Below are 18,347 nucleotides of genomic sequence, written 5' to 3' on the forward strand. Positions count from 1 at the left end.
GTCACCATCCGACATTGTGAGAAAGATCTTGAGTGTCCTCCCCATTGACAAATATGGGCATATTGTGACCGTGCTACATCAAGGTGATCTTTCCGCTGCTACACCAACACAAATCTTGGGAAAGATCAATGCTCATGAGATGTACATGCACATCACGCCACAAGATGGCTCATCCTCTACCAAGAAGAAAGAGAAGGACTTAGCATTCAAAGCTAGCCAAGATAAGGGCAAAGCAAGACTTGAGTATGAGAGCTCAAGTGATGAAGAAGATGAAGATGAAAATCTTGCTCTCATGGTGAAGAAAGCCGCCAAGATGCTAAAGAAGCTAAACAAGAGTGGCATCAAGTTTGATGGCAAGAAGAAGAAGTTCTTCACAAGCTCTAGAAGGAAGCCAATCTCCGAAATGGATTGCTTCAATTGTGGTGAACTTGGTCATCTAGCACATCAATGCACCAAGCCCAAGAAAGACAAGTTCAAGAACAAGAACAAGGGCAAGAAAGATGACTCAAGTAACGAAGATGAAGATGAGAAGAAGAAGAACAAGCCATACAAGAAGAGAGATGGCAAAAAAAGGGACTTCCACAAGAAGAAGAGTGGAAAGGCCTACATCATCGGTGATTGGCTCACGGACATTGATTCATCTAGTGGATCATCCGATGATGATAGTGAAAATAAGAAGGTAGCCGCTATTGCTATTGATCTTTCATCTTCACCACCACCATCGCCATCATCCTCTACACACCTATGCCTTATGGCCAAGGGTGAACGCAAGGTAACTAATAATGATGATAGTAGTGATGATGAGCAAGCTAGTGATGATGATAGCGATAGCAATGATGATGATTCACCTTCATATGATGATCTTGTCAAAATACTAAGACAATACACTAAGATCATTAGAAAGAGTAGAGCTAAAAATGAAAAGCTTGATGCTAAAAATGATTCACTCTTAGCTAAATGCGATACATTGGAAAAGGCTAATGTTGAGCTTAAAGAAATAAATGATGCTATATCATCCAAACTCAAGGAGCTCAAATCTTCTAAGAAAGAGCTTAAAGATAAACATGATAAACTTGAGTGGGTGCACAATGAGCTCATCACTAGCCACAACAAGCTAAAAGATGAATATACAACTCTAAAGATCAATTATGATACTCTTGTTATTGCTCAAGAATTTTTACCAAATGAGCCACATGATGCTACTAACCATGTTGTTAAGATTGATATAGCTACATCATGTGATGATTTAATTGATGAGAGCATTGAGCAAGGATCTAGTAGCAAAGGCAAGAAAGTGGTTGAGTGCAATGACTATGATGAATATGTCAAGCTCAAGAATGAAAATGAAAAGCTCATGAAAGATCTTGAAGAGATGAAAAGCCACAACACCATTGTGCTAGAAACTCTTGATCATGATGAAGAGTTGATCCTTGAGAATGATAAGCTCAAAGAAGAGAACAAGAAGCTCAAGGAAGAGAACAAGAAGCTCAAGATGGAGAAAGAGCATCTTAAGATGGGATTGAGCAAGTTTGCAAGAGGCAAGCATCTCCAAAGTGAGCTACTCATGAACACTGTCATGAAGATGGATAGAAGTGGCATTGGATATGTGGCAAGTGTAGAGAAGAAGAAGGCTCAAGTTCAACAACAACAATCAAAGCCAAAGCCAAAGCTAAAGAGATGTTTTGAGTGTGGACAAGAAGGCCACTTTGCTCATGAGTGCCAAACTCCACCGCCACAACCCTTGCCCAAGCATGCTAGACCCTTTGCCTTCAATACTCACTACATGCTTAGAAAGGATTCTAGTGGAAAGATGAAAGTCATGTTCTTATGACCCCTAACAAGAATAGACCTAAGAAGATTTGGGTGGCTAAGTCACTTGTTGAGAAGGTGAAGGGCCCTCAACAAGTTTGGGTTCCTAAATCTTGAATCTCTTGTGTGTAGGTGAACTACAAGACCGGTGGAAGTCATTGGGTTATTGATAGTGGTTGCACTCAACATATGACCGGTGATCCTCGTATGTTCACCTCACTAGATGAAGAGGTAGATGGATAAGAGAGAATAACATTTGGAGATAACTCAAAGGGCAAGGTTAAAGGATTGGGCAAAGTGGCAATATCAAATGATCATTCCATCTCCAACGTGCTTTATGTTGCTTCATTGAGCTTCAACTTGCTATCCGTTGGACAATTGTGTGATCTTGGCTTCCAATGCTTGTTCACCGAGAAGGAGGTTGTTGTATCCAACGTAGATTATAATCAAGTGATATTCAATGGATTTAGATACAACAACTTATATCTAGTGGACTTCACCTCCGAAGATGCAAATTTGAAGACTTGCCTATTCACCAAAACAACACTTGGGTGGCTATGGCATAGAAGACTTGCTCATGTTGGGATGAGCTCACTCAAGAAGCTTATGAAGAATGATTTGGTGAGAGGGTTGAAGGATGTGAAGTTTGAAAAGGACAAGCTTTGTAGTGCATGTCAAGCCGGCAAGCAAGTTGCAAATACTCATCCAACCAAAGCTTTCATGTCAACCACACGAGTGCTAGAACTCCTTCACATGGATTTATTTGGACCAACAACATATAAGAGTTTGGGAGGAAACCTTTATTGTCTTGTGATTGTTGATGACTATTCAAGGTATACATGGGTATTCTTCCTTCATGACAAATCCGAAGTTGCATCTTGCTTCAAGAAGTTGCCAAGAGAGCTCAAAATGAATTTGAAGTGAAGCTCAAAAAGATTAGAAGTGACAATAGGAAAGAATTTGACAACACAAACATTGAAGCCTATTGTGATGAAGTTGGAATCAAACATGAAGTCTTCGCAACTTATACTCCTCAACAAAATGGTGTAGTTGAGAGGAAGAACTAGACATTGATCACTCTTGCAAGAACAATGCTTGATGAGTACAACACCCCCGAAGCTCTATGGGCGAAAGCAATCAACACCGTATGCTATGCATCCAACCACCTATTCCTTCAAAAGTTCCTTGGTAAGACACCTTATGAGTTGCTCAATGGGAAGAAGCCGGACGTCTCCTTCTTTAGGGTGTTTAGTTGCAAATGCTACATCTACAAAAAGAGGCAACACCTAGGGAAGTTCCAAAGACATTGTGATATTGGCTTTCTTGTTGGTTACTCATCAAAGTCCAAAGCATATAGAGTATTTAATCATGCCACTGGCTTGGTTGAAGAAACATATGATGTGGAATTTGATGAATCTAACGGCTCCCAAGGAGCACATGAGAATCTTGATGATGTAGGTGATGAACCATTGAGGGAGGCTATGAAGAATATTCCGGTGGGAGACATCAAGCCAAAAGATGATGAAGATGATGTACAAGTCATTGATCAACCTTCTTCATCAAGTGTGCCACAAGATGGTGAAAAAGATGAGAGAGTAGAAAATGAAGATACTCATGTCTCACATGAGCAAATGGTGGTACAAGCACAAGATGTTGATGCTCCACAACCTCCACCTCAAGTGGTCAATAGAAGAAATACACCTCTCCTACAAGATCATCCACAAGATCTCATCATAGGGAGTCCATCAAAGGGTGTAATGACTTAATCTCAAAAAACTTGCTTCATTTATTGCTCATCACTCTTTTGTCTCTTGCTATGAGCCTACCAAGGTAGAAGAAGCTCTTAAAGATCTGGATTGGATCAATGCCATGCATGAAGAGTGGAACAACTTCACTCGCAATGAAGTTTGGACTCTTGAAGAGCGACCAAAATGTGCAAGAGTCATAGGAACAAAGTGGGTGTTCCACAACAAGCAAGATGATCAAGGTGTTGTTGTGAGGAACAAGGCAAGACTAGTTGCAAAGGGGTTCTCCCAAGTTAAAGGTTTGGATTTTGGAGAGACCTTTGCACCGGTTGCAAGATTAAAAGCCATCCGTATCCTACTTGCATATGCATCACATCATGAAATGAAACTATATCAAATGGATGCAAAAAGTGCTTTTTAAATGGCTTTATTAATGAACTAGTCTATGTTGATCAACCTCCCGGGTTTGAAGACCCTAGATATCCTAATCATGTTTATAGGCTGTCCAAGGCACTATATGGGCTTAAGCAAGCCCCAAGAGCTTGGTATGAGCGCCTTCGGGACTTCCTCATTGAGAAGGGCTTCACCATTGGGAAGGTCGACACCACACTATTCACCAAGAAGCTTGATGGGCATATCTTCATTTGTCAAGTATATGTTGATGATATCATCTTTGGATCATCAAATGAAGACTCATGCAAAGAATTTGGTGAATTGATGTCAAAGGAGTTCGAGATGTCAATGATTGGTGAGCTTATATTCTTTCTTGGTTTTCAAAGTCAAGCAAGTGAAAGAAGGCATCTTCATCTCTCAAGAGAAATACACAAAAGATCTTCTCAAGAGATTCAAGATGGATGAATGTAAGCCAATCAAGACACCAATGCCTAACAATGGACATCTTGACCTAGATGAGGGAGGTAACCCGGTTGATCAAACTCTCTACCGTTCCATGATTGGTAGCTTATTATATTTAACCGCATCTAGGCCCGACATCATGTTTAGTGTGTGTATGTGTGCTAGATTTTAAGCTAATCCTAAGGAAACACATTTAATTGCCGTAAAAAGAATCCTTAGGTATCTTAAGCACACACCAAGCATTGGCCTATGGTATCCCAAAGGAGCTATATTTAAACTAGTTGGATATTCCGATTCGGATTATGCCGGTTGCAAAGTTGATAGCAAAAGCACATCCGGAGGGTGCCATTTGCTTGGTAGATCACTTGTGTCTTGGTCCTCCAAGAAACAAAATAGTGTGGCTTTGTCTACCACCGAAGCGGAATACATTGCCGCGGGTGCTTGTTGTGCACAAATATTATACATGAAACAAGCTTTGCTAGACTATGATGTAGTTCTAGAAAAGATACCTCTTTTGTGCGACAATGAAAGTGCGGTAAAACTTGCAAATAATCCGGTTCAACACTCTCGCACCAAGCACATAGATATCCGCCATCACTTTCTAAGAGATCATGTTGCTAAAAATGATATATCACTAGAAGGTGTAAGAACTGAAGATCAATTAGCGGATATCTTCACTAAACCACTAGATGAGGCTACATTTTGTAGATTGCGGAATGAGCTCAATGTGCTTGATTTTAGCAACTTCACTAAAAATTGAGCTTGTGTTGTCCCTTGCATTGCATTGTAATATACAACATGTTTAACGCTTTATAATGCATATAGGGCTTGTCTAACATGGTTAACATAACCGCCGAAAAGCATGTGAAGAAGCTTAACCTTGGATCAAACTTGACAAGCAACTAGATTTACTTACAAGTATTGCATATGCATGAATGTTGTTTTGTCGTTTTGTTCCATTTGCCCTCTTAATGCCTATTTTCTTAAAAAGAATTATAGCCTAAGGCAAAATAATTTGAAAATATGAGGGTTTGAGAGAGGTCACTCACATCAGTCCCAATTGGTGTTTATTTGGATCTTAATTGAGTTGGGACTTGATTGGGAATAGGCAGCGCGGAGGAACATTGAAGATTTGCTAGAAAAGAGTGACCGGACGCTGCACCGGACTCTGTAGTCTAGCATCCGGTCAATTCACGGGAGGTGAACTCGCTGCGAAGGAGTGACCGGACTCTGTCTTTCAGCATCCGGTCAGAAGACGTCTCAGCGTCCGGTTGTGTGAAGAAGACGAAGGCTAAGTTGACCGGACTCTAGATGCGTCCGGTCGGTGTCCATCGGACGCGTCCGGTCGCGATTCCAGAGGAATTGGACCTCTCTGGAATCGACCAGACGCTGGGTAGTAGCGTCCGGTCGCTACCACCGGAGCATCCGGTCAGTAGATTTCGTGCGGCTTTAGAACTCTTTCTTTGATTCCTTTTTCTGATCCGCTAGGGGCCACTATATATTGTCGCGTGCTCTTGACCTAACCTATCCATCGTCATCACCGTTGAAGGGTCGAGATGGTGGACTAGAGGGGGGTGAATAGTCTTTTCTAAAATTAATCGCGTCGGCTAACCGAAACAAGTGCGGAATTATAACTATCGGTCTAGCCAAGACTACACCCCTCTATCTATGTTCTCTAGCACCTTCCAAAGATACTAATCAAGCAACAAAGGTGCCGGGCTAGCTAGAGCTCACCTAACCAATTCTAGGAGCAAAGTTACACAAACCTATGCCACTAGTACTTTAAGCAACAAGGGAGCTCCTACACATGCTAGTAAGCAAAAGCACAAAGCTAACTAAGCTCACTAGCAATGCTCAATAACAAGGCAACCAATGCCTAATTAGAGAGCGCAAAAACTTAGCTACACAAACTAAGCAATGTGACTAACAAGGTTACTAAAACCAAATTAGCCACGCAAGGGAGCTACTTCTATGCTACACAAGCAAGAAGGTAATTAGCAAGCTACACAAGCTATCTAATTACAAGAGCAACTACACAAGCTTAATATGTATAAAAGTAATTGCAAGCTTGTGTAATGGGGATGCAAACCAACGGGAAGAATAAGGTTGACACGATGATTTTTCTCCCGAGGTTCACGTGTTTGCCAATACGCTAGTCCCCGTTGTGTCGACCGCTCACTTGGTGGTTCGGCGGCTAATTAGCATCACCCGGTAAGCCCACACATCGGGCGCCGCAAGAACCTACCCCTTGAGTGAGGGTAGCTCAATGACACGCTTTACTAGAGTTGCTCTTCACGGCTCCCACGGGGCGAGCACAATGCCCCTCACAAGCACTTCTCCGGAGCACCGCACAAGATTCTTGCGGGCTTCAACGGAGACCACCACCAAGCCATCTAGGAGGTGGCAACCTCCAAGAGTAATAAGCACCACCGGCTTGCAACTCGATCACCTAGTGCCACTTGATGCAACCTCACGATGCAATCGCACTAGAATCGCTCACTCACACAATCGAATGATCACTATCAAGTATATGTGTGATGGAGGGCTCCCAAGCACTCACAAGCATGGACACTAAGTCCCCTTAGGTGCTCCACACTTGCCATGGCCGAAGGCCACTTCTATTTATAGCCCCAAGGGCTAAACTAGCCATTACCCCTTCACTGGGCAAAAAGTCGGGCCAACCGGACGCTCCGGTCGTGTTGATTGGACGCTGGACCTCAGCGTCCGGTCGCCCACAGACGACCACGTGTCCCGATTCCAACGGTCACTTGACTGGACCAGACGCAGCAGCTTCAACTGACCGGATGCTGGACCTCAGCATCCGGTCGTTTCCAGTAAGGTACCGACCTCGACCGGACGTGTCCGGTCACACTTGATCGGACGTAGCCCAGCGTCCGGTCACACTCCAGCTTCTGCGTCACCGTACGTCAGCCTGACCGGACGCACCCTGCCAGCGTCCGGTGCTTTCAGACCCAGCATCTGGTCAGTTGACCGACGCCAGCGTCTTCGCGATCAACACGTTTTCACTTCTAACTTCTTCACCCTTGCTCCAATGTGCCAACCACAAGAATTTGCATCCGGCGCAATAGAAAATAGGCATTCCATTGTCCCAAAAGCGTCGAAACCCATCTGAACCCTGCAAACACCACCTCCTTTATAAATGTGCCAACACCACCATGTGTATGTGTGTTAGCTTTTCACAATCATTTCCCAAAGGATGTTAGCCACTCAACTTGCCACGCCACTCGCTCCTAGCGACGATGCAAAGTTAGATCACTCGAGTGGCACTAAATGACTGATATGCAAACAAGTTTGCCCCTCTTGATAGTACAGCCATCTATCCTAAACCCAGTCATATACTTCTCTACACACCTATGACCGGTGAAATGAAATGCCCTAGGTTATACCTTTGCCTTGCGCATTCCATTCCATCTCCTCCAATGTTGATGCAACACATGCACCAACACGATCAACAATGATATGATCCACTTCATATCATCACATGATCATATTGGTTTATCGATCTTGACTTTACTTGCTCTTCACCGTTGCTATCGTCCATCGGCGCCAAGTCTTGCTCAAGCTTCACCGCCACGCGGTCCATCACTCCAAAGCCTTTGACTTGCCCTTCACGCATGCAATCGGTCCATCAAGCCAAGTCTTGTCTTGATCTTCTCCACCTTGATCACATGACTCAATGTCATGTCTCATGTGCATTTAAGCTCCTTTATCATCACATGTGTGAGCTTTGCAACATCTCCAAGCCATTTTCACCTCCATGGCATATGTTGCTCACACACATGTACCTGTGGACTAATCACCTGTGTATCTCACATAAACACAATTAGTCCACCTAGGTTGTCACTCAATTACCAAAACCAAACAAGGACCTTTCAACCGTACACCTGTGCCCCAAGCCGAACGCCATCGTGCACGCCCCTACCCTAGCCGCCAGCCCGCGCGCACGCCGCTGCCAGCCCATGCGCACGCCACCGCCAGCCCGCGCGCACGCCGCCGCCTGCTCCCGCGCCGCCCGCGCCTCCCAGTGCCATGCCATGCCCTAGCCTCCACAAGCCTCACCAGCGCCGCCCTCCACCAAGCCAAGCTCCACCACAGCCGGACTTGCGCCGCCACGCCCTTGCTGCACTCCACCAGCGCTGGTAAGGCCTTACTCTAACGTTGTCGTGCCCTAACCCGCACTGCTATTACAAGCATTGACTTCAAATTGCAACCAGGGCCATCGATTCATCGCGAACCCTAACCCTAGCGGTCCCGGTGATCCCCCTCGTGATGCTTCTCTCCTTTTCTTTGGATCGTTAGTTCGTCAGTGAGTCGGTGCCGTTGAGGTGTTAGTTGCAGTTGACAGTTAACTTGGAGCCAAGCTCGCGAGTACGGATCGAGGCCAAGCCTCGAAAGTGCCAGTGGACAGTTGATCTTGTCAGTGGTAGTGGTTCTAGTTAGATCAGATGGCTCGCACCAATAATGTTGGTGGTGGTCTAGGAGATGAGGATCGAAGGCCCCTGCCTCGCCAGCCTACAGGACCTAAAGGCAAGGCGACGAAGAAGACTGCATCAAAGAAGCGCAAGTACCCTGATGCAGAGATAGCGAGAGTAGCTGCAGTCGCTGAGGCCGCAAAGCGTGCCGAGAGAGGAGGTGCCCACAGTGGTGTGCAGGGTAGACTTGAGCGCATTGAGCGTCTTCATGGTAGTCTAGCTGGGACTATCATGATGGCTGGACGACGTCTTCCCATTATGGATCCTCAGCCACAGGGGGAGTCACGGCAGGAGCCACAGTAGCAGCCCTCACCAGCAGAGCCAATAGAGCAGACTTAGGAGGGCTAGCAGACTGAGGAGGCCAAGGAGACCGAGCAGGCACCCTAGCCGCAGCTATGCCGCTCTGGTCGTACCCATGTTCCAGCCTCACCGAGGCCAGCTGCTCAGCGTAGGGGATCATGTCCACCGCCTAGACCATAGGGTCCACCTCCAGTGACCCACCTTGACTTGAGGGCCGCCATGGCCAAGCAGGTTCAGCAGCTTTGGTTTGTAGAGTTTCATGTATGGTTTCCTCCGAGGAGGGATGAGAGAGCATCTGATGGATTCTACACACCGCTCCAGGAAGACTTCTATAATGCATACCTGAACAGTGGGGCAGTTTTTAGATCTCAGCGGGTTTGCAGCATTGAGGCTATAGTCGTAGTTGCTGGAGAGCATATTCGCCCCTACCTTGCATATCTGCCAGGGCTGACAGATTTGATTGGACGGACTGGAGTATATGTTCCATCTTGGGTTCATCAGTTTTATGCTTCTCTCTATATTGACCCGCACCATAGATATATTCACTTTGCATTCAGAGGCAGAGACTATCGACTGACGAGTTAGAGGGTCAGGGAGATACTGAGGCTACAGGAACAGCCCGTCAGGTTACATGAGGTCTGTTATGGACAGACAGAGCCTCCCAGGCGTCCTCATGGTGGTTTGGTGCCCCCTACAGATCTTGTGTGCCATTGCTTTAAGGGGCCATTTGGTGAGGGGTCGAGGAGGAACCCCAGTGACCTTACTCCTACAACTAGAGTTCTAGAGGCTATCATAAGAAGGACACTACTTCCTAGGATGGGATACAAAGAGGCCTTGACTCGCCTCTAGCTTTGGCTCCTCAACGCCCTGATGTAGCAGACGGTATTTGATATTTGGGACCTCCTATCAGAGATGGAGGATACTATAGCTGAGGGCTTCAAGGGTCATAGGCAGCTTCCATATGCACATTGGATCACATTCCTTATACTCAAGGCTGTGCAAGTTAGGTCACCAGAGATGGTTGCAGAGTACAGAGGTGCCACCACCGAGTTTCCTGCCTATAACATGGCACAGAGGATCAGGCATAGCACACCATAGGCACCCAGTCAGCCTCGCCATTGTCCAGATATACCAGAGTCTATAGCTCAGCATGACAAGATCATTAGAGGCATAGCAGCTACTGAGGAGGAGCAACTTGAGGCTCAGGAGGAGAGGAGCGAGTCTAGTGATAGTTCGGATGACGACTACCTACCTATTCCTCATATGCCTCCATGCAGACATGATGCAGAGGCCGGCAGTTCTAGGTCAGCTCCACCTACCCTGCAGACGGACCCCGCTTTGATTGCTATCCTTGAGCGGATGCAGCAGGATCAGGCTAGATAGGCTCAGGAGACCGCTGCCAACTTTGCAATGTTTCAGGCTCATCAGGACAAGTTCCAGCAACAATAGCAGGTCCTCCAACAGTAGCAGTAGCAGGTGCATTAGCAGTAGTTACTCATGCAGCAGCAGCTATTGGGATTCATGCAGCATGTAGTGATAGCCATTGGGGCCCCACAGCCACAGCTTTCGCCCCAGATTGGCTAGCCTACTACCACTATGACGACTCCAGCAGTACAACCCAGTGGGCTTCAGAGTCAAGGATAGCCTCCAGCTCTGTTTGCTTCACCGACAGCACAGGTGTCCCAGTGGTTATCTTCACCAGTGGTTGCCCTGCGTTTCACACCACTTCAGACGGGCTTCACACCGGATTAGTCATCCTCACTATTTGTGCCTGACATGTCAGTCTCTAGGAGTCTTGGAGCATCTTTTAGCGAGTTGATAGGGATGCCTACACCGCCACATATGCATGCCCTAGGTCCTTCTACAGCAGCTCCTGTCGCCGTGACTACTCAGAGGCTCTCGTCTTCTGTTGCATCTTCAGATCCTACGATAGACATACCAGCAGCATCACAGGCTGTACCTGCCCTAGCTCAGACCCAGACCGCTTTAGCGACGCTTCCAGCCATAGAGGGTCAGTCAGTACAGAGCTCCAGGTCAGATGATGATGGCGCCCAGTTTCAGCTTGCTCCTCGTACCTCAGCGCCCGGCTCGTCCACTGCAGCCCCGCCGACCGACCCTTAGGTTTTGGTGTTTGATGCTAAAGGGGGAGAGGGTTCGAGTATGTAGACTTAGGGGAAGCGACTTTTAGGGGGAGCCTAGTTAGCTATTAGTCTATTATATACATTTGGAGTTTTATTTGTGTGATACACTATTACTATTATGCATTCGTGTATTCACCTTCATGCATACTATTATATCTATGTGATAGTGATATCTACATAATTGTGATATATGACATGTGTGCTCTCTACTTTGAATTATTTATATGTCATATCACTTGTGTTATGCTCATTTGCTTTTGCTTCCGCGCTTTACTCCGATGCAAATGAGCTTTATTACTTGTACTCATGCTTATTTCATATCCTTTGAGTACATCGTGTTGGCTTGGGTCATATAAGCTTGCCTAACTATTTTGTTCTTATTGACAAAAGCTTATATGCACCAAGCATGTCAAAAAAAACCTCACCCTTTCACATACTCATGGTGGTATTGTCATCAATCGCCAAAAAGGGGGAGATTGAAAGCATCTAGGCCCCTTGTTGGGTTTCAGTGATTAATGACAATACAAGATTACTATGACTAACGTGTGTTTTGTAGAGGCAATTAAGTTAGGTCATGGTAATGGAGATCAATTGGGCAATCAAAGTGGTCATGCCCCTTCGATGGAAATCGTTTCGATTTTCAAAGGACGGACGACAAGGTTAAGGATGACTAGTTCTAAGTGTCGATTGGAGTTGGAGAGACACTTAGAGTAGTTTAGGACTTTGTTTTCCCTTTGGCCATACTATTAAGGGGGGTATGGACGAGTAGCTTAACCTAGATGAATCTAGTGAGTTAGGTGTGGTGCACACTTGTCAAACTAGCACTAGGTAGCTCCTACATATGTATAAGATCCTATGGAGCAAACTTCATTCACATATGATCGAGAGTTGGAAGTGAATGGAGGGTCAAATGCTGACCGGACGCTGGCCACAGGGTCCGGTCAGTTCATTTGACCAAGGAGATTGCGTCTGGCGCGACCGGACGCTGAGTGGTCAAGTGACCAGACGCTGAGGTCCAGCGTCCGGTCGACTCCAGTAAGGTTCCAGAAGAGAATATCTACGACCGGATGCGTCCGGTCAGTACTGACCGGACTCTGGGGGTTCAGCGTCCGGTCGAGTACAGTAAGGTTCCAGTGAGGGTTTAATGCGACCGGACGCGTCCGGTCAGTGATGATCGAACGCTGCCAGCGTCCGGTCAACACTTAAACACTGGTGTGCGGGTTGAACTGACTAGAGCATCCGGTCACCCCGTAGAGGCACATAATGGTTTGTTTTTCAGGCTGCCTTATAAATAGAAGCTCCACTCATGTGTGGAGTTACTTTTGCTCATTCCAACAGCTGAGAAACACGTTTGTGAGTGCCAAGAAGAACAAGGTCCTAGTGAGGTGATTGTGATTTGAGAATCCAAGAGAGTAGCCTCATTAGTGAATCAAGAGTAGCAAAGTGTGCATCCACCGTTCTCATTAGGCTTCGCGTGGTCAAGTGAGAGTTCGTGCTTGTTACTCTTGGTGATCGCCATCACCTAGACGGCTTGGTGGTGATCACCCGGCAGAGCTTGTGGGTGACCCAACTCGAGTTGTGAGCAGTTGTGGGTGATTCACCGCGATGGGGTGTCGAAGAATCAACCCATAAAGAGCACTTGATCCTTGTGCGGATCGAGGGGGAGCTACACCCTTGCACAGGTGCTCCAACGAGGACTAGTGGGGAGTGGCGACTCTCTGATACCTCGGCAAAACATCACCGCGTTCCTCTCTCTCTATTTACTTTGAGCATTTACTTTGAGCATTTACTTTGAGCAATTCAATACTTGTTTTTACATTCATAGAATTGCCATGCTAGAGTAAGTTTGGAACATAGGTTGCAAGTCCTTTGTGCATTAGATTAATAGAAACACTTTTCTAGGCACAAGGGGTTAATTGGGCTAACTGTAGGATTTAATTATTGCAAGAAAATTTAGAATTAGCCCAATTCACCCCCCCTCTTGGGCATCTTGATCCGTTCAAGCACCAACCCAAACCGTCGGGCGTGGCCGAGGGGTCGGGTGAGACGGAGTCGCCAACCCAAGTGTCGAGGCATAGCGGAGCGCGAACAAGGAGTCGGGCGAGGCAGAGCGCCAACCCGAAGCATCGGGCATCGACGCTAGCGTCGGGCATGGCCGAGGGGTTGGGCGAGATAGAGTCACCAACCCAAGTGTCGGGAGCAGCCGAGGGGTTAGGCGAGATGGAGTCGCCAACCCAAGTGTCAGGCTCCAACCGAGGGATCAGGCTAGACGGAGTCGCCAATTCACCAACCCAAGCATCAGGAGTGACCAAGGGGTCAGGCGAGACAGAGTCATCAAGTCACCAACCCAAGCGTTGGGAGCGATCAAGGGGTTGGGCGAGATGGAGTCGCCAACCCAAGTGTTAGGAGCAGCCGAGGGGTCAGGCGAGACGGAGTCGCCAACCCAAGCGTCGGGCGTGGTCGAGGGGTCGGTCTTGTTTCGTGCATTAACCCATCCACGGTTTCCGCAACCAGAGGGGTTGAGCTAACATCGCTTGCCTCGATGGCTCAAGTGATGCGCTCGGTGAGCTTAATAATAGGTACATTTGAGTGGAATCTGGGTCTTTCGTTCGTAATAGGGTTGGTATAGCCCTCATGTGGCAATCCACTACTCCTTAACCCACCTCCTGGCAGATGCCCGAGCGGTTCTAGAGATCGACTTAGGTGGCCCGCTGGCCTCCCCCCCGATGGAGATTCTATGGGTATGGCTCAAGGTTACGATCGAACAAGAAGGTCCAGATGACCCTGTCCGCTTCAGAGCGGATCGGGCAAGAGTCACTAGGGCTCATCTACGCTTTTCTCCCTTGGCTCTGTTTGACATGAGGTGGCCTCGAGCCCTTCGCGGGCTAGCCTTCAAACCCCGGTCGATCGTCGCTCATATCGAAAGAGGCGACTACCGCTTTGTGACGCAACGCAAAGCGTTGTGATGCAACAATTGCATATGCAATGCTTGGATGTATGGGATGAATGTATGGATGAATGTATGAATGTATGCTTGAAAATGGATGAATGAATGATCATGCAACAAAAAACAAAAAGGGATTTTGGTAAAGTTACCTCGATGGCTGGAGTGACAGGTTCGGGGAGCTCTTTATCAGATATGTCTGAATGGAACCCAGGTCCATTGTTCGTGATGGAGTTGGTATAACCTGCATGAGGCATCCCGCTGCTCCTTACCTATCTCTCGACAGTCGATCGAGCCGTCTGATCAACTTGGGTGACCTGTTGGTCTCTCCTCGATGGAGATTTTGTTGGTGAGCCCTTCCAAATCCCTCCCGAGAAGGCAGAGGATCATTTACGTGTAGTTGCACCTTATTTCCCATGCTCGGGTTGCGGTAGTGGTGGGCCCTGCTCAGGCCATGTCCCACTAACCGGGTGATGTTTCATCGGGCAGGGCGCATCCCATCAGTCTGGGCCACGTCCCGCTGCACGCTTTTTCGCAATAAATAGGGGGGGAAAGGAGAGTTTTTTCCTCCCATTCTTTCGCCTTCCTTCAACCACCGCCATTCCTCCCTCACCCCTTTTGCCAAATCTGTTCATGCGCCACAATAGTTTCTAGGAGAGAGGAGAGTAGAGTGAGGGAGAAGACTCAAAGATTCATTCGTGAATCCAAGGCGCGTTGTCAAATTGGAGGCCTTCCAACATGGATGAGGAGGTGCTGGCCGCCTTCGCCGAGAAGGGGCTGCTCCAGTCGAAGGAGGTGGTGCGTTGGAGGGCTCCTACACTAGGAGAAATTGTTCCACAACCCTAGGCCGTTGAGGTTCTCCTTCCTCGCCTTCCACAAGCATGGGCTTGGGTACCCTGCGCACTTGTTCCTATGTAGGCTCCTCAATGAGTGGGGCCTGGAGCTACAACACCTCAATGCAACTGGGGTGATGCACATCGCTGGCTTCATCACCATTTGTGAGGCCTTCCTTAGGATGAAGCCACACATGGACCTCCTCTGGTGGATCTTCAGCGGGCAAGCCCTGTCCGAGGGGAAGCCGCCCAGAATCACACTAGTTAGGGGATTCGCCTTGTAGAAGAAACTGAAGCTAAAGAAACCGAAGTCGTCGGTCCCCTACCCTGCATACTGGCCCTATGACTCCAACCGGGGGTGGCATGGTGAGTGGTTCTACATCAGGAACCCGACAGAAGCTCCATTCTCGACGTTCACTGGAAGAGGGCTGGAGAGGAGGGAAAGCTGGTCGTGGGGCCTCACCGGTCGGCAGAACAAGCTGGAGGTTGTCGAGATGGTGCTTCAAAGGCTTGTGTAGTTTGGCCTCAATAGGTTGCGGGTCTTCCACACCTTCTTCTGCCATCGGGTCACCCCATTGGCAGAGAGAAGGTGGCTGATGTGGGAGTACTCTGGCCTGATGGATCCTAACCGCACGTCGCCGGAGGAGTTGCCAAAGGATGAAGTCTAGAGTCGACTTGATTGGGTGCTGCAACTAAGGGATAAAGACTTCCTCGAAGGGATGCTAGGACCTCTTCATGCCATGAAGCTGTCCAATCTGGTATGTACCCTTTTCCTGTGACCTTATCCTCCTTGTTTTGATGTTTTGATTGATTTTGAGTTGTCCATTTCGAAGGGACTCTCAGGCTATAAATCCTGACCGTATCTTCTGAGAGGGCCAGAGGGCACGGCTTGGCAAGCTGCCCAGAGGGAGGTGGCACTTGCTAAGAAGAAAAAGAAAGTTGAGAAGGTCCAGAGGAGGTTCAAAAAGGAGAAGGAAATCAGCCGGCAGGTCTAGGGGGGGTGAGAGCCAGAGCGACATGGAGGCAGTGCTCGAGTTGGAGGAGCCCATGGAGATAGGTGGCAACACGAGTGCCTCCAAGGACGAAGGAGACAGGGGAGCTATCAGGACCTCAGTGGAGCACCATGAGCCTGCGGCCGCATCCATCGGTAGCAGGCGTGAAACAGGGACGTGCGACGACGTTCCTAAGTCAAGGAAGCGCGTTGCGAGCAAAAACACCGCTGTCGAATGAGAGGCGAAGCAAGCGCGGTCGCTGCACCCTTTGGAGGCGTCGTTGGCTTCACGCCCCCCTGCTCCGAGTGTGGTGGAGCACACTAGTCGGTTAGGGGGACATGATCATTCCGCTGCATCTTCGGGATCGGCACGTGTGCGCGACCCCCAATGAGGAGACGCCCCGCCAGTTGCTCCGGTGGGTTCGCCACGAGCTGGCGGTCGTGGCCATTCACGGGCTAATCAGGGATTGGCCAGGTTGGCTCCTCCCTCGGTCGATACGAGGGGGCATGGGTTGTGACCTGCGAGCGGTCCTCGTCCGATCGGCTTGCCGTTAGCTGGTCGGGGCTTCAAGGTTCTGCCACTTTCATCTAGGTAAGCATTCATGCTCGCTCCTATTCTCATTGTAGAGTTTTGGAGTGTGACTAACCCGCACTTGTTTGACAACAGCCAGGGGCTAGCGGGACTAGGAGTCTCCCCACCTCCCATGCGAGAAGAGTGGAGACCCAGCCTGCAACGAGTCATGATGAGTGGCGAAGGAAGCAGGCTAGTGGTGGCGCGACCTTCCTTACTGGGGGTTGGATCTTCCCGACCAGTTGTGAGCACTGCGGTGGTGGTGATGGCGGCGATCCCCATGGTGATGGTGGAGGTTGGGTCAGAGGTAACCCTCGCGATCCCTCCCCCAACAGTTGTGGAGGAGGAGAGGAGGGAAACTAGGCTCCCTGCCTCACCCGGCGGAGGAGCGCACGGTTCACCCTCCTGGTCAGAGCTAGAGGGGTCAGGAGGAGATGCGCCTAGGCCAAAGGTAGAACATCAACCTACAAGGCATGGAGTCTAGGTGGTGGAGATCCCCTTCTCTGGTGAGGAAAAACACCAGGGTGGAGCCGCTGGCCATCCCACCGTCCCAAGAGTCGGTGATGATCCAATCGTCGCATGATACAGGGATGGCTGGATCTTCCAGCGGGTCGGGGGTGACCCGTGAGCTGGTGTGGCCTTGCCCTAGTGAGCTAGGAAAGGCCCAGTTTGTCCTTTGTGATGAGGAGGAGGCAAAGCTCTGGCATCTGCTCGGGGAGAGAGGACTATCGATGGAGTCTGATCTCGCCATTACCAAGGCAAGGCTCAAGGAGGCCTTGGAGAGGGTTGAGCTCTTCCATCAGGTGGTGACAGTCGATCTGCCACGCGTTGTAGAGGTAGGTTCTCTGCATTTTTGGTGTTATCCTTGACTCCTTGGCCTTTCAATGGTTGTCTTAGCATGCCTGCTTCTTGTCTCACAGGATCTAGAGATGATGTCGATTTCTAAGTCCTAATTTCTTTGAGAGGAGCACGGTTGGATGGAGCATGAAGTGATGGTGTCATAGCGGGTTGACGAGCTCAGGCACCAGCTGGAGTCTGCCCACCGTGAGTCCCAAGACCGGGTGGTTGAGGCGATGGGAGCACGAACGGTAGAGCTACGTGTGGTCGAGCAGGCAACTTCTACCAAGTAGGAACTCGATGCGGCGAAGGTCCACTTGGTGCAGACCGAGGTGGAGCTTCAAAAGTCCTTGGAGGCTCTGGAGGTGGAGCGGAAGGCCTGGTCGAACACCAAACAAGAAGTAGTTGTGCTCTAGGAGCAGATGCTCGGGATAGAGGAGTCGAACGCTCGATTGCTCAAGATGGTGACCTGGTAAGAGGAAGGGCTCTCCATTCTCAAAAGCGCCCATCTTGGTATGTATCTGTTCTACCTTCGGTTGATGTCTTGATTTTTTCTTTCCTTTGCTTCTGAATTTTCGTCTTTTTCTAGAACTGGGTGGAAAGATCGGCTCTCTGGAGCAAGAGCTAGAGACGGCCAAAGCAGCAGCCGGTTGAGGTGTGGAGGCGCCAGCCTAGTCCCTTGAGGAGTGACACACTCTCAAGGGAGAGCTCGACCAGATTTGCAATGTCGCACAGGTGGTCATCTCCGAAGTGTTCGGGTTAGGACCGAGCACCAGTACGCCTGTCGTCTAGCTGGCGAAGGTCCCGAATGAAGTTTGGGAGCACATC

Source organism: Miscanthus floridulus, chromosome 16 (genome assembly GCF_019320115.1).
Source record: "Miscanthus floridulus cultivar M001 chromosome 16, ASM1932011v1, whole genome shotgun sequence".
NCBI classification, from domain to species: domain Eukaryota; kingdom Viridiplantae; phylum Streptophyta; class Magnoliopsida; order Poales; family Poaceae; genus Miscanthus; species Miscanthus floridulus.